At 40.2% G+C, this 12361-nt stretch overlaps 1 long non-coding RNA gene across 2 annotated transcripts in view; it reads right to left on the reverse strand.

Moving 5' to 3' along the window:
* Window positions 1–1725: 1725 nt before the first annotated feature.
* Window positions 1726–12361, reverse strand: part of LOC141992873 (uncharacterized) — a 79562-nt gene continuing 68926 nt past the window's right edge. The window contains exons 5-7 of one of the 2 annotated variants that reach the window (XR_012640680.1): window positions 6562–6720; window positions 4334–4442; window positions 1726–3239 (exon numbers count right to left, since the gene is read on the reverse strand). This is a non-coding gene — a long non-coding RNA (uncharacterized LOC141992873). The remainder of the gene's footprint in view (window positions 3240–4333; window positions 4443–6561; window positions 6721–12361) is intronic. The other variant, XR_012640681.1, reaches the window with a different exon arrangement.

Consider the following 12361-nt stretch of genomic DNA (forward strand, 5'->3'; position numbering starts at 1 on the left):
TTTGTTTGAAGTGTCTTGTCCATATCAAGGATTTGATTATCACGCTTCGTGAAGTACTCATTCTGATAAGGCTCCAGCAATAATGGAAGTTGTTTGCCTTTCTTCTAAACTTTGCCAGTTCATTTAGACTTTCTCTTCTATCAAAACTGGCTTTTAGAGAAAAGGAAGTGTATGTAGTATTGCAATTCATGTGTAACGCAACAAAAATTTGTCGTCTTTGGCCATTAATTGGAAGGGCTGGGAAGTGGAAAGACAAGTCTCACTTTGTCCTCTGATTCATACTCATCTACCTTGCTTACTATCTGCACTGGCACACAGAATTGGTCTGCAGAAGAGAAATCCCTTGAAAGGTTCAAGCTAAACTATAGAGTTTTTATCTTACTGTGCAGCAGAACTAGTTATCATGAAACTGATGATTTGTTGGTTTTCATTAAGTGCTGCATCTGAAATCTTGTTTCCAAGTGGGGTTGGTGTGGTATATTTGGCATATCAATGCATAACCTATTTTCACTTCAAGCATCTCTTGTTCAACTTGCTAATATTCACATAAATGGAACCCCAAAGCTAAAAGACACCACATATCATGACTCTGTGCTATTTCCTTTAGTATGGTAAATAAGGCTCCGTGACAAGGACTTTAAGTCATAGCTATTTCTTTTAACTGATTTGTCCTGCTGCCATAAATATAAAGGGAAGGGGTTAAGAAGCTCTGATACAGTACTATAAAATCCTCTTACCTGTAAAGGGTTAAGAAGCTCGGGTAACCTGGCTGGAACCTGACCATGAAATGACCAATGGGGGGACAAGATACTTTCAAATCTGGGGACCGGGGGAAGGCTTTGTCTGTCTGTGTGATACTTTTGTTATGCGGCTGCTCTGTCTCCAGGCAAAGGGACAGAACCTGCAGCTCTAATCAGCTTTAAAAAACTCTCCCTGTTTTTCAAGCAGAGAGAAAAAATTGTCCTTTTAAAAATCCTGCTGTGCTTTTGGTTCAAAAATGATCCCACTGCTAGCACCATGTCAGGTTCCCTCCCCACTCTGAACTCTAGGGTACAGATGTGGGGACCCACATGAAAGACCCCCTAAGTTTATTTTTACCAGCTTAGGTTAAAAACTTTTTCCCAAGGCACAAATTCCACCTTGTCCTTGAACAGTATGCTGCCACCACCAAGTGATTTAGACAAAGAACAGGGAAAGGACCAGTTGGAGTCCTATTCCCCCAAAATATTCCCCCAAGCCCTACATCCCCTTTCCTGGGGAAGGCTTGATAACATCCTCACCAATTTGTATAGGTGAACACAGACCCAAACCCTTGGATCTTAAGAACAATGAAAAAGCAATCAGGTTCTTAAAAGAAGAATTTTATTTAAAGAAAAGGTAAAAGAATCACCTCTGTAAAATCAGGATGGTAAATACTTTACAGGGTAATCCAATTCAAAACATAGAGAATCCCTCTAAGCAAAACCTTAAGTTACAAAAAAACCACAAAAACAGAACTACACATGCCCTCCAGCACAGTGAATTTCACAAGCCAAAAACAAAAGAAAAATCTAATGCATTTTCTAGATAGATTACTTACTAACTTTACAGGAGTTGGAGGGCTTGCATCCTTGATCTGTTCCCGGCAAAGGTATCCCACAGACACACAGCCTTTCTCTCACTCCCCCCCCACCCCCACCCCAGATTTAAAAGTATCTTGTCCCCACATTGGTCATTTCTTGGTCAGGTGCCAGCCAGTTTACCCGAGCTTCTTAACCCTTTACAGGTAAGAGGATTTTATAGTACTGTATCAGAGCTTCTTAACCCCCTTCTCTTTATATTTGAGACCTGCATATACTGGAATTGATTGCCCCACTTTTTAAACATGTAATAGTAAACTAAGATAAATGATTTGCTGTCCTTTATCGAACAGAAAATCATACTGGTGCACATCAGCATGACTGTAGTAGCATAAACTGGAGTCCTCTTTCTTCTGCGGGCTACAGTGTGTGTTGTAGACAGGAGGCTCCTTTTTCTTTTCTTTTTTTTTCTTTTTTGGCCTGGGAAATGAATCACTTGCAATTGTGAAAGCTTCAGAATTCAAAGTAAATGCAGAGTAAACTTGTTTTGCCAATACAGCCAAGAACTTGTGATGTATCCACATATAGCAGACCACAGTCTTGCGGCTTGATTATCTGCTCACTCACACTGGTTTTATTCCAGTGCAACTCCATTGGCTTCAGTGAAGTTACTCCTGATTTACATCATCATGAGTGAGTGGAGAATCAGGCTCTTGGATTCGACAGGCCTTTGTTCCGATCTGCGTGTGGTCAATGTTGTCCCAGCTAAATGAGCAGTTTAGGGTCACTCACATTTTAGCATAGAAGAAGGGAGGATGTTTGCTTTTTATTCTCCATTTCTTTTAGTACTACTTCTCCTTTTCTGTCACTTCCCCCCCCCCACTCTCTCTCACTCACACACACACACACACACACACACACATACACACACACACACACACACACAATGTTGCCTGGCTGATAACCAACCTCTCTATTTCCAAGGTTAGGTTCTGTGGCTGGGTTAAATTCTATCTCAAAAACTACAGCTGGCTTTTCATTCTAGTCTTCTAGACTGGAGATAGATGTAAAACCACAGTGTTGCTTTATTTAACTCTACGCTGATGGAAGCAGAGGCTCATGAGAAATCCAGGCACTCATGAGCTGCAGTCCCGATGCCCCAAACCTGCAGTTTATGTAGGGTAATAATGCTTTCCTCTTGTCATCTGGTTTTCATTTAAAAAAAAAATTCCCAACTGGGCAAATATAGCTTAGCTGGCTGTGCTACAAATGCCAGATTTATTTTAAGTTTTATTTCAAATCTCCAGGCTTATGAGAACATTCAGATTACTTGTATGCTTTTTTTTAATTTAAGGTTAGTAGGTCATAAATAAACCAAAGCACTTTCCTTGCTATGAGCAATAGGGTCATAACGTACATGAAATATCACTTTTAAAAAAGTAGGAACCTAACGTGAATTGACAGAGGTACATGAGGAAGTAGTTCATTGTGTCGCTGTAAAGGCCATAGGGATTTGGGCTGTTGAGATTGTCTGTTTCAGGAATAGATTATATATCTTGTCTGATGACCTGCACTTAATTTAAGTGACTGCCTTTGCCAGTCCTTCCAGAGGGCAACAGTGTGAAATAGAGCATCTCATCTTCAGTCTCCAGTCCTTTTTTCCTCTTCTTGATGGCTGACCTAAATTGAAGATATGGGGTGTGTGTTGCACAAACCATTACTTTGCTGCTGAGGAAGCTGCATCTCAACTCCTAATTAACAGGAGTCCACATCTTGACTTTTTTATCTGGTATCAAAGAAGAATGTTTAACTGCATAATATTGGCTAATATCAGCAACTAGATTTCACTGTTCACTACTACTCATGTTTACAGTTTCCCTATATGGTATAGTTAATTAGGCTTCCTTTCCCTATTTGGAAATAGTGACTGCAGCTTTAATTTGAAACTCTTCCCTGCCCTCTTCTTTGTCCCTCACCTTCCTTTTTCCTCCTCCACGCACCCACCCACCGATTGCGGAATACATGATAGATGTCAAATAAGTCTGGATCCATGTTGACTGCATTGAACATCCTTTTGAATCTGTCTTGCTGCCTTTACATGCAGTGAGATTGTTAAGACAAGCACCTGGTTATACAAATAGTCTGGAATTGGGGATTTCTTGCAAGTACATACAGGTTCTAAGTATTGCACTCCTAGCATAGCTTTTTAGGGATACATTTAAAAAAAAAATTCTATGCAGCTTCTGCACTGATTGAAAGATTATGTTAATGTAGCTCAGTGGTAAAGGCTTTGAGTGGCTTACAGCATCTTTAACTTGCACTGACAACATTTAACAGTTAATAGCATCCCCTTGATGTTGTTAAATTGTTACTACAGGGAAAATTATGCCTTGCATATAAATATTCATTTGTCTAGAAGCAAGGGGCAAAACCACGTTGTTCTGCACGTGTCACAAACTATCACTTGTGCACAGTTTTTGGCTACTTTCATTAATCTCCCACAGTCAGCAAGCCTTCAGTTATACACTTGGAGACAGGAAGAAAGAGAGTGCATTTTCAAACTCTTTTTCAATTTTGACACGAAAGTGTGAATTCCAGTGGCAGTATCTAAAAATGGTATTAAGACAGATCCTCCGCTAGTATAAATTGGCATAGCTCTATTGGTATCAATAGAGCTAGGCCAGTTCACACCATATGAGGTCCTGAGCATGATTTGCAAGTAGAGTGAGGCATAATTATTGGCTCCTTTTTATTCCCTTTTAAAACCAGTTTACCTGTTCTTCTGTTCCATTGTTCATGTTGTTTCTCCATTTTTAAATATATAAAATTATATATATAAAACCCTCTCAAATGCCACATCTTCATATTGTATTGACACTGGACCTGAAATAAAGTAACACACACAAAGAATGAGTTAAATCCACTTGACCATTGTCAACAGAAGCTTTATTTTATTTCTTGGCTGGCTGTCCAACGCAAGTAACTTATTGAAATGAAACTTAGTGTTAAAAGTAAAAATTTATGGACACTGCAAGAAAGGAAGTCCTTCTGTAGCAGAAAGGGGGGTGGGGAGGAAGCATTCACTTCTGCAACACATGGGTAAAAGACAACAACAGAACCTAAACTGCGAAGCAGTATTATCTGATCTCACAATATTTTTACAAATCCTAATTGAAGTGGATAGAAGTTTGGGGTGTGTTGGGAGTGCAGAATCAATTCCTAAATATGGACTCAATGTGGGAGTTACTGGGTGGCATTAGATGGCTGGTGTACGCAGGAGATCAGATTAGATCGTCATAATGGTCCTGTCTGGCCTTAAAGTTTATGAAAATATTTTAATATCCTTGTGTAGTACTGGAGCAAAAGGATGTTCTAGGGAATCCTTTCACCCACCATGAAATGCAGCCACCTCTGGGGAAAAGAGTAGCAGCTGTGTAACATGTCAGAGCAATACCACTTACCAGTCTAACACAGAAAGGGAAAATGTTATATTCAATACGAATCATAATAGATTGCTTTGTGTAAATTCTGCCACTTATGGAGCCATTTTTTTCTAGTGATATGGTGTGTATATATGTGTGTGTGTGTGTATGTATGTATATATAATGTGTGTATAAACGGAAACTATACTGTGTACCAAATTTATTCCTGGTGTAATGCAACTGCCCATGAAATTTAAAGAATAAATGTTGGCATGTTAGAAAACCTGCTTTGAAATAAAATAGCAGCTATAGAAATCTTTTAAAAACTTTGTGACCTACATGGCAAATTGCTGAATAAATACATAGCTTCCCTCAGGCCAGAAGATTTCACTGATGGCTACTGAAGATGGTTTTTGAGTAAACTTGCTGTCCAAAAATTAACTGTGCTGTTAAAATTAAACACATCAGCTAATATTACATGTCTGCAACACAATCTTTCTGAGAAATGGGATGCTGTTTAATCACAATAGTTTAAGACCAGTGCAAGTGTGAGCAGTGGTGATGACCTATTTGCTTAATCAAATATTTGATTACTCTTACAGAAATTATTCAGAGAACTAGAAGCTTTCGGTGAATACTTAGCCATAAAATTTTTAGCTTTGGAAATTTGCTAAAATTCTGATAATGACTAAAATACAAACTAGGTCATATTAATGTAATGTTTCCAAAGTGCATTTACTGTATATTGAATGTCATTATTTATTGGTTTAATTACATTTAATTATCTTAAACAGACATCTGTATTATCAGGTCTGATTATGCCATACTTACATGAATAGTCCTATTTTGAAATCAGAGGAACCACTCAAATGTGAAGGGATTACAGGATTGGATTTATAGTCTATTTTTCATTTAAAACCAAGAATTAATGGACAATTTCAAATACTGCCTGCAGTTGCCCAGCCCTCTTGGGCTAGAATTCTCTATTCAGTTTGTTACTGGAACATATTGTTATTTATGGAAGATGTACACATTTGTGTTCATAAATCACATACAAACATCTGTTCTTTAGATCACTCAAAGTAGTATGGCAACTGCTTTTTATATCAATATCCGTGAAGCAAAGCTCACCTACTGACTTCACACTTAACCTCTATTTATTCTAGCAAATATTTCAGCACTCTAACTTTCTAGGCAAGGCAAAACACTCGGAATTGCAAACAGTCTGGCATAGAGATCTGTGTGGCCCAGGCCCAAAACGTGTCAAGTGGAACTAAAACAAAGATGAGGTGAAAATTAGAAGCAACATGATAGGCTTAAGCTAAAGCATAAGTAGTTCAGCTAGCAATTCTCTGTACTCACTATCACCTTTTGAAGACCATTTCTTACCATCTCTCCTGTTTTGATTGCCTCAGACAGACATACTTTCCTTATCTGACATAGAACATAGTCTAGTGGTTAAAGACCAGAATGATGAGTTTGGAGATCTGTGCTCTCTAGTCCCAACTCTGCCACATTATTTAATTTTTTGCATACAAGTCACTGAAGCCAATAATTTTAAAGCTGCACTCATAAAATACCTGGTGCACCTGCCAGCTGTAGTTGTTCACAAGCAAATGTTTAAGTACATGTGAGGCAGTGTTGCCCAATAAATAGCGTACTGGGCGGGGAGTTAGGAGATCAGAGCTCTTTCTATTGCTGGTTCTGCTCTCTTCAGGGCTTTGTCTCCTTTTCCCCATCTGTAAAAGAGATTAAAATACTTGTCTGCTTTTGTAAATCATTTTAAGATCTGTGGATGAAAGGCACTATATAAGTAATTGTTGTTGAAGTCTGAAAGTGCATAAGTGCATTCAGTGTCTTAGGTGCTAAGAGTTGTTTTGTTTTTGCGTGCACTCATCTGTAAAATGGGAATATAATATTTCTCCTCCTGACAGGAATGGTATTGTGAGGTTCCCTTCATAAATGTTTGCAAAGCAACCTTTATGGTAGTTAGTGCAAAGTATGGATAATTTTATATGAACAATAAAGTATTAACTTTGAAGTCTCTGTAGTAATTGAATTTTAGACTGCAAACCCAATCCTGCATCTATACAGTACCTAGTGCAGGATTGGGGCTTTATATAAAGCTCAACTAGACATTTGTTTCCTTGGATCAAGAGGGAGCAGGATAATTGCCTGCATTCTCCAGCATGAACAGATTTTAGAAGAGCGGATGACTTTCTGGTCTAGGTACTGGATTGGGAGATGTGTATTCAATTCCTGCTTCCATGCCCTCTTGAGCTTAATCTCTGTACCTCGGTTCCCTAGCTGTAAAGTGGACATATTACTTTGTTTCTACGGCCCTTGATCTGCCTTGTTTTCAAAATCTCTTTACAAGAAACTGTCCCTGCTTAAATGGGTTTGTACAGCGCCTAACATAATAGAACGCTGAAATTGGTTTTGTCATCTAGGAGCTATTTTAATCCATTTTGCACATTACATGTGTTTTTTGCTGATGGCAGTGCTGCGTGACTATAATGGCTATATTTCAGGTTATTCAGCGTGTAAGATCAAAATGAATTGCTAATTAGAGAGAGAAGGACGTTTTTAGCGTTTCATCTAGAGATCCTATTTTAAAGCAAAGATGACATTTAACAGTTCAGATGTATATGCGTGCTCCCATCACCCTTCAGAGTCTGGTGGAGTAACAATACGATTTAAACTTGTTCCCCTTTTCTTTCTGATTCACTGTAGAATTGAACCCTTGGAACTACAAAATTCTAATAATCCTAACTCTGCCACTCAGTTACTTTCAACCAAGGTGAGTGTTTTTATCCTCACAGTGTCTATTTCCCTTGTCTAAAAGATGGATAAGAGTTACCTGCCTCACAAAGATGAATTTGTTCAAAGCACTATACAGACATTAAAATACTATATAAACCCTAAATAGCGTTATTGTGTACAGACATACTTTACATGCTGATAACTTGCAAGTTGTATCTAGAGTAGGCACAAGGAATTTTATTCTTCTAGGAAACATGACATTGAACATTGTCTAGGGTCTTAAATAAGGCATTCAATACTAAGCATATGTTTAAGATGGAAATGAGCTCAAGGCACAAATGGCATTCCACTCAGAATTGCGACTTTAAAGTCTGCAGGGCAATAGATCAGTGATAACCTTATCATTTTGGCAGGGAATATACCATAGTGCTTTAACACCCTTATTTTTTTTGAAAGCTCTGTGTACTGAACAAGTTTCAGGCATAATTATTACAATATTTCTCACATAATATCCTAGGTAGCATCAACTGGTTGTAGCATTCTACTTCACTTCCTGTCCTAAAAATATCACTGTTACTATTAACTAGCTGCATAACCAATCTTCAACATCAGAGGCTGAGCATTTCAATGGTGGATGAACTAATCCTATGAGTATATGGGATGAAATTCTACTCTTGAGATGTGGCCATGTAAGGGAGATGAAGTGGCACTGGCTCAGCATTTACTATTGGACTGCCCACCAGCACCAACAGGACTAGTTAGGTGGAACTGAGGTTGAAAGGGATTGGTGGGAATGCTCAGTTCACCTTACTGCTGCTCTGAAAATGAGAGCTAGTGACTGTGCCAACCTCTGCGTACACACTAGACAACTGAACACTATCACATCCACAGCTGACACATCATGCCCCCTTCCCCCCCACTTGGGATTGTGAAGTGCTGTGGGTTGCAGTACAAAGGCTCCTGTCTTGAATGTTAGTAGGACTCCTCTAATGCAATTGTATGGCATACTGGTTTGGGGATACAGAGAAGCTCCCTAGGTTCTCTTCACCTCAATCATCACTCTAATGCTCATCACAAGGGAGGATTTGGCCTAGAGTTAAGACTTCTAGCATTCTTTGAAGATGGAAATTTGTTGTTCTCAAGTACAAACAGCATCCTGGGCATTAACAATATTGTCATCTTGACTTGCTAGTATGTCCATTGTTCTCAGACATAATGACTATAGATGGCTTACTGATGGCTAAGAAGACATCAGCTGAACAGTTCAGCTGACCAACAACAACTATTGAGAAGCTTAATAAGTTTAGCCCACTTTCAACTCTTGTATTTTAATCTGCTGCTGATGTTCAGGCAACTGGAGGGTAACCCATTCCCTACACACCAAGTATTAAGATGCTCAGCCTTCCTACAAAGATGCACTGGGTTCCCCTAAGAGCTTTCTCAACAACCCCATTTCTAGAACAATGTCAAAAATGATCTTCTTGGGAAAGGAGTGGTGCTCCTACAATCCCAGGAAAGGAGAGCTTTCTTCTGTTGGAGCCTAGTAGAACGAACTCCTGTATCTCTAGAGTTTGGGAGGGTGGTAGAATTTCCATGAATCATTGGCTGTGCACTGAGACAAGTAGTAACTGGATCAGGCCATTAAGTAGCATTTTGACAATCAAGAATAATCCTTTCATGTATTTTTAGGCAGGTGTTTATTTCAGCAGACCCATAGCCTTAAAATCTCACCTATCCTGCAGGGAGGGAGGGACTCTGTAGAACTCGTCCTGCAGGACAGGCAATTTCTCTTGGAACAGAAACGACTTTAATGCTACAGGAGCATATATTTATCATTTAAGTATCTGCATTTTCCAAAGAAAATTTTTCAATTTTCATGAAACTTACCAAGAAATCAAGGGTCATACTCTGGCTCCATAAGTATACAGGTGAAATCCAGCCCTGTTCCTATTGCATTTCTGCACAGGGAGTAGTCCGTATTCCCTGATTTGAAGCATGGGGGGAGAGAGTTAGCACCACCAATGCCACCATACACTCCACAGTGGCCTGCAGTGGAGAGAACTCATGTTGTGCCCTTTTCAAAATTATAGCGATTGCTGCTCCAGTGCCTCCAGAAGTTTTCTACTGGCAGATCAACCCCAGCCACTGCTGCTGAAGTCCCTGCCTGCTACCCTCAAATATGGCAATAGTTTCTCGATCCACAGTTTAATTCTAAGCAAGGAGTACATCACACAATCTAGTATTGAGGCTAGTACAGAATGCACAAAATAGAGCTGATGATTAATGATAAAGTTGCTACTAATGTGAGATTGCCCACTTGGGAGGAAAATGTTGCTGTGTTGTCCTAGACTTGCTCAGAGGAGACAAAACAAGATGAGAATTTTTGCAGTAGAGGTTCTCTCAGTAGATCTCAGTTTTTCAGTGTCACATCTCAGGCTTTTACCACCGCTTCTGGAATGCAGATACTATGTGACAAGGACTCCAATCTATTCCATAAGGTGTCCCATGGAAGAGACTCAAGGACCATCACCTTTCCCCACTTGCAGTCATGAGGACCACCTCACGCATTGCATAACTTCTGAGTATTTACAGAAATTATTTACACATGGACAAGAATTTGGGGTGGAGGGGTTAATGACCCAAAGCTAATCTCCTAAATAAACTGCCAAATTTTCAAAAGTTCTGAGCACCCAGCTACACCCATTCAAAACAAATATGCTAATTATGGGCTCAGTTCTGCTGAGCTTGACATAAATTGCATGCTCAACAGCTGAGAGGAACAGACCCAAAATGTACATGTTTAATATAGCCAGGGCCACTCTACTTTGGCACTTGCTCCAGTAGCTTCAACCATCTGAAGTGGACCAGAAACCTGTTAGTACAGTGGCTTATTGTTAGTCTCCTTTTACCCCTTTAAAATACATTTTTATGTGCATGAGCAGGTATATATTGTGCAATGTATCTGTGACTAAAGAAAATTAGTTACCCATAGAAGGTTAAAATAGTAGATCAAAGGCTACAAACCCCTTCTCCACTTTTATGCAAGATAGTAATCTTTATAATCTAAGGCTTTGTCCTCTCTGCCTACCTAGTGTCCTGCTTCCCGTAACCAGTGAGCGCGGCTGCCCTTTGCGGAGCACTTTATGGTCCAATAAGCACCGTCGACTCTTGCTTTCTATTGAGAAGACTAAACAGGACCCCTACTTTATTTTTTTTTTCCAATAGGAAAATGCCAGGTGGAAGTGATTGTTAAAGTACAACGTGTGCTGAGTGGAGTAATTGGAGAGTTGGGAAGAGGGGTGAGGTGTTTTTTTGGTTGGTTGTTGTGTGGTGGGTTCTTTTTGGTTTGTTTGTTTTTGTTTTAGTTTTATATAAAGTCTCCTTTTCTTTATCCTTCAGTTCCTGGTTCGGGACTATTTAGAAAAGCTGGACGAGCACAAGTTCATGGAGCCGGATGCGCTGCATCCGAGAGTGCTAAAGGAGTTGGTGGATGTGATTGCAGAGCCATTGGCCGTTATCTTTGAAAACTCATGGCGATCGGGGGAGGTCCCGGACAACTGGAAAAAGGCTAATGTAGTGCCCATTTTTAAAAAAAGGGAAGGAGGAGGATCCTGGAAACTACAGGCCAGACAGCCTCACCTCAGTCCCTGGAAAAATCATGAAGCAGGTCCTCAAGGAATCAATTCTGAAGCACTTAGAGGAGAGGAAAGTGATCAGGAACAGTCAGCATGGATTCACCAAGGGCAAGTCATGCCTGACTAATCTAATTGCCTTCTATGACGAGATAACTGGCTCTGTGCATGAGGGGAAAGCAGTGAATGTGTTGTTCCTTGACTTTAGCAAAGCTTTTGACATGGTCTCCCATAGTATTCTTGCCAGTAAGTTAAAGAAGTATGGGCTGGATGAATGGACGATAAGGTGGATGGAAAGCTGGCTAGATTGTCGGGCTCAACGGGTAGTGATCAATGGCTCCATGTCTAGTTGGCAGCCGGTATCAAGTGGAGTGCCCCAAGGGTCGGTCCTCGGGCCAGTTTTGTTCAATATCTTCATAAATGATCTGGAGGATGGTGTGGATTGCAACCTCAGCAAGTTTGCAGATGACACTAAACTGGGAGGAGAGGTAGATACGCTGGAGGGTAGAGATAGGATACAGAGGGACCTAGACAAATTAGGGGATTGGGCCAAAAGAAATCTGATGAGGTTCAACAAGGACAAGTGCAGAGTCCTGCACTTAGGACGGAAGAATCCCATGCACCGCTACAGACTAGGGACCGAATGGCTAGGCAGCAGTTCTGCAGAAAAGGACCTAGGGGTTACAATGGACAAGAAGCTGGATATGAGTCAACAGTGTGCTCTTGTTGCCAAGAAGGCCAATGGCATTTTGGGATGTATAAGTAGGGGCATTGCCAGCAGACTGAGGGACGTGATCGTTCCCCTCTATTTGACATTGGTGAGGCCTCATCTGGAGTACTGCGTCCAGTTTTGGGCCCCACACTACAAGAAGGATGTGGAAAAATTGGAAAATGTCCAGCGGAGGGCAACAAAAATTATTAGGGGACTGGAACACATGACTTATGAGGAGAGGCTGAGGCAACTGGGATTGTTTAGTCTGAGGAA

This window comes from Natator depressus, chromosome 8 (assembly GCF_965152275.1).
Source record: "Natator depressus isolate rNatDep1 chromosome 8, rNatDep2.hap1, whole genome shotgun sequence".
Lineage (NCBI taxonomy): Eukaryota > Metazoa > Chordata > Testudines > Cheloniidae > Natator > Natator depressus.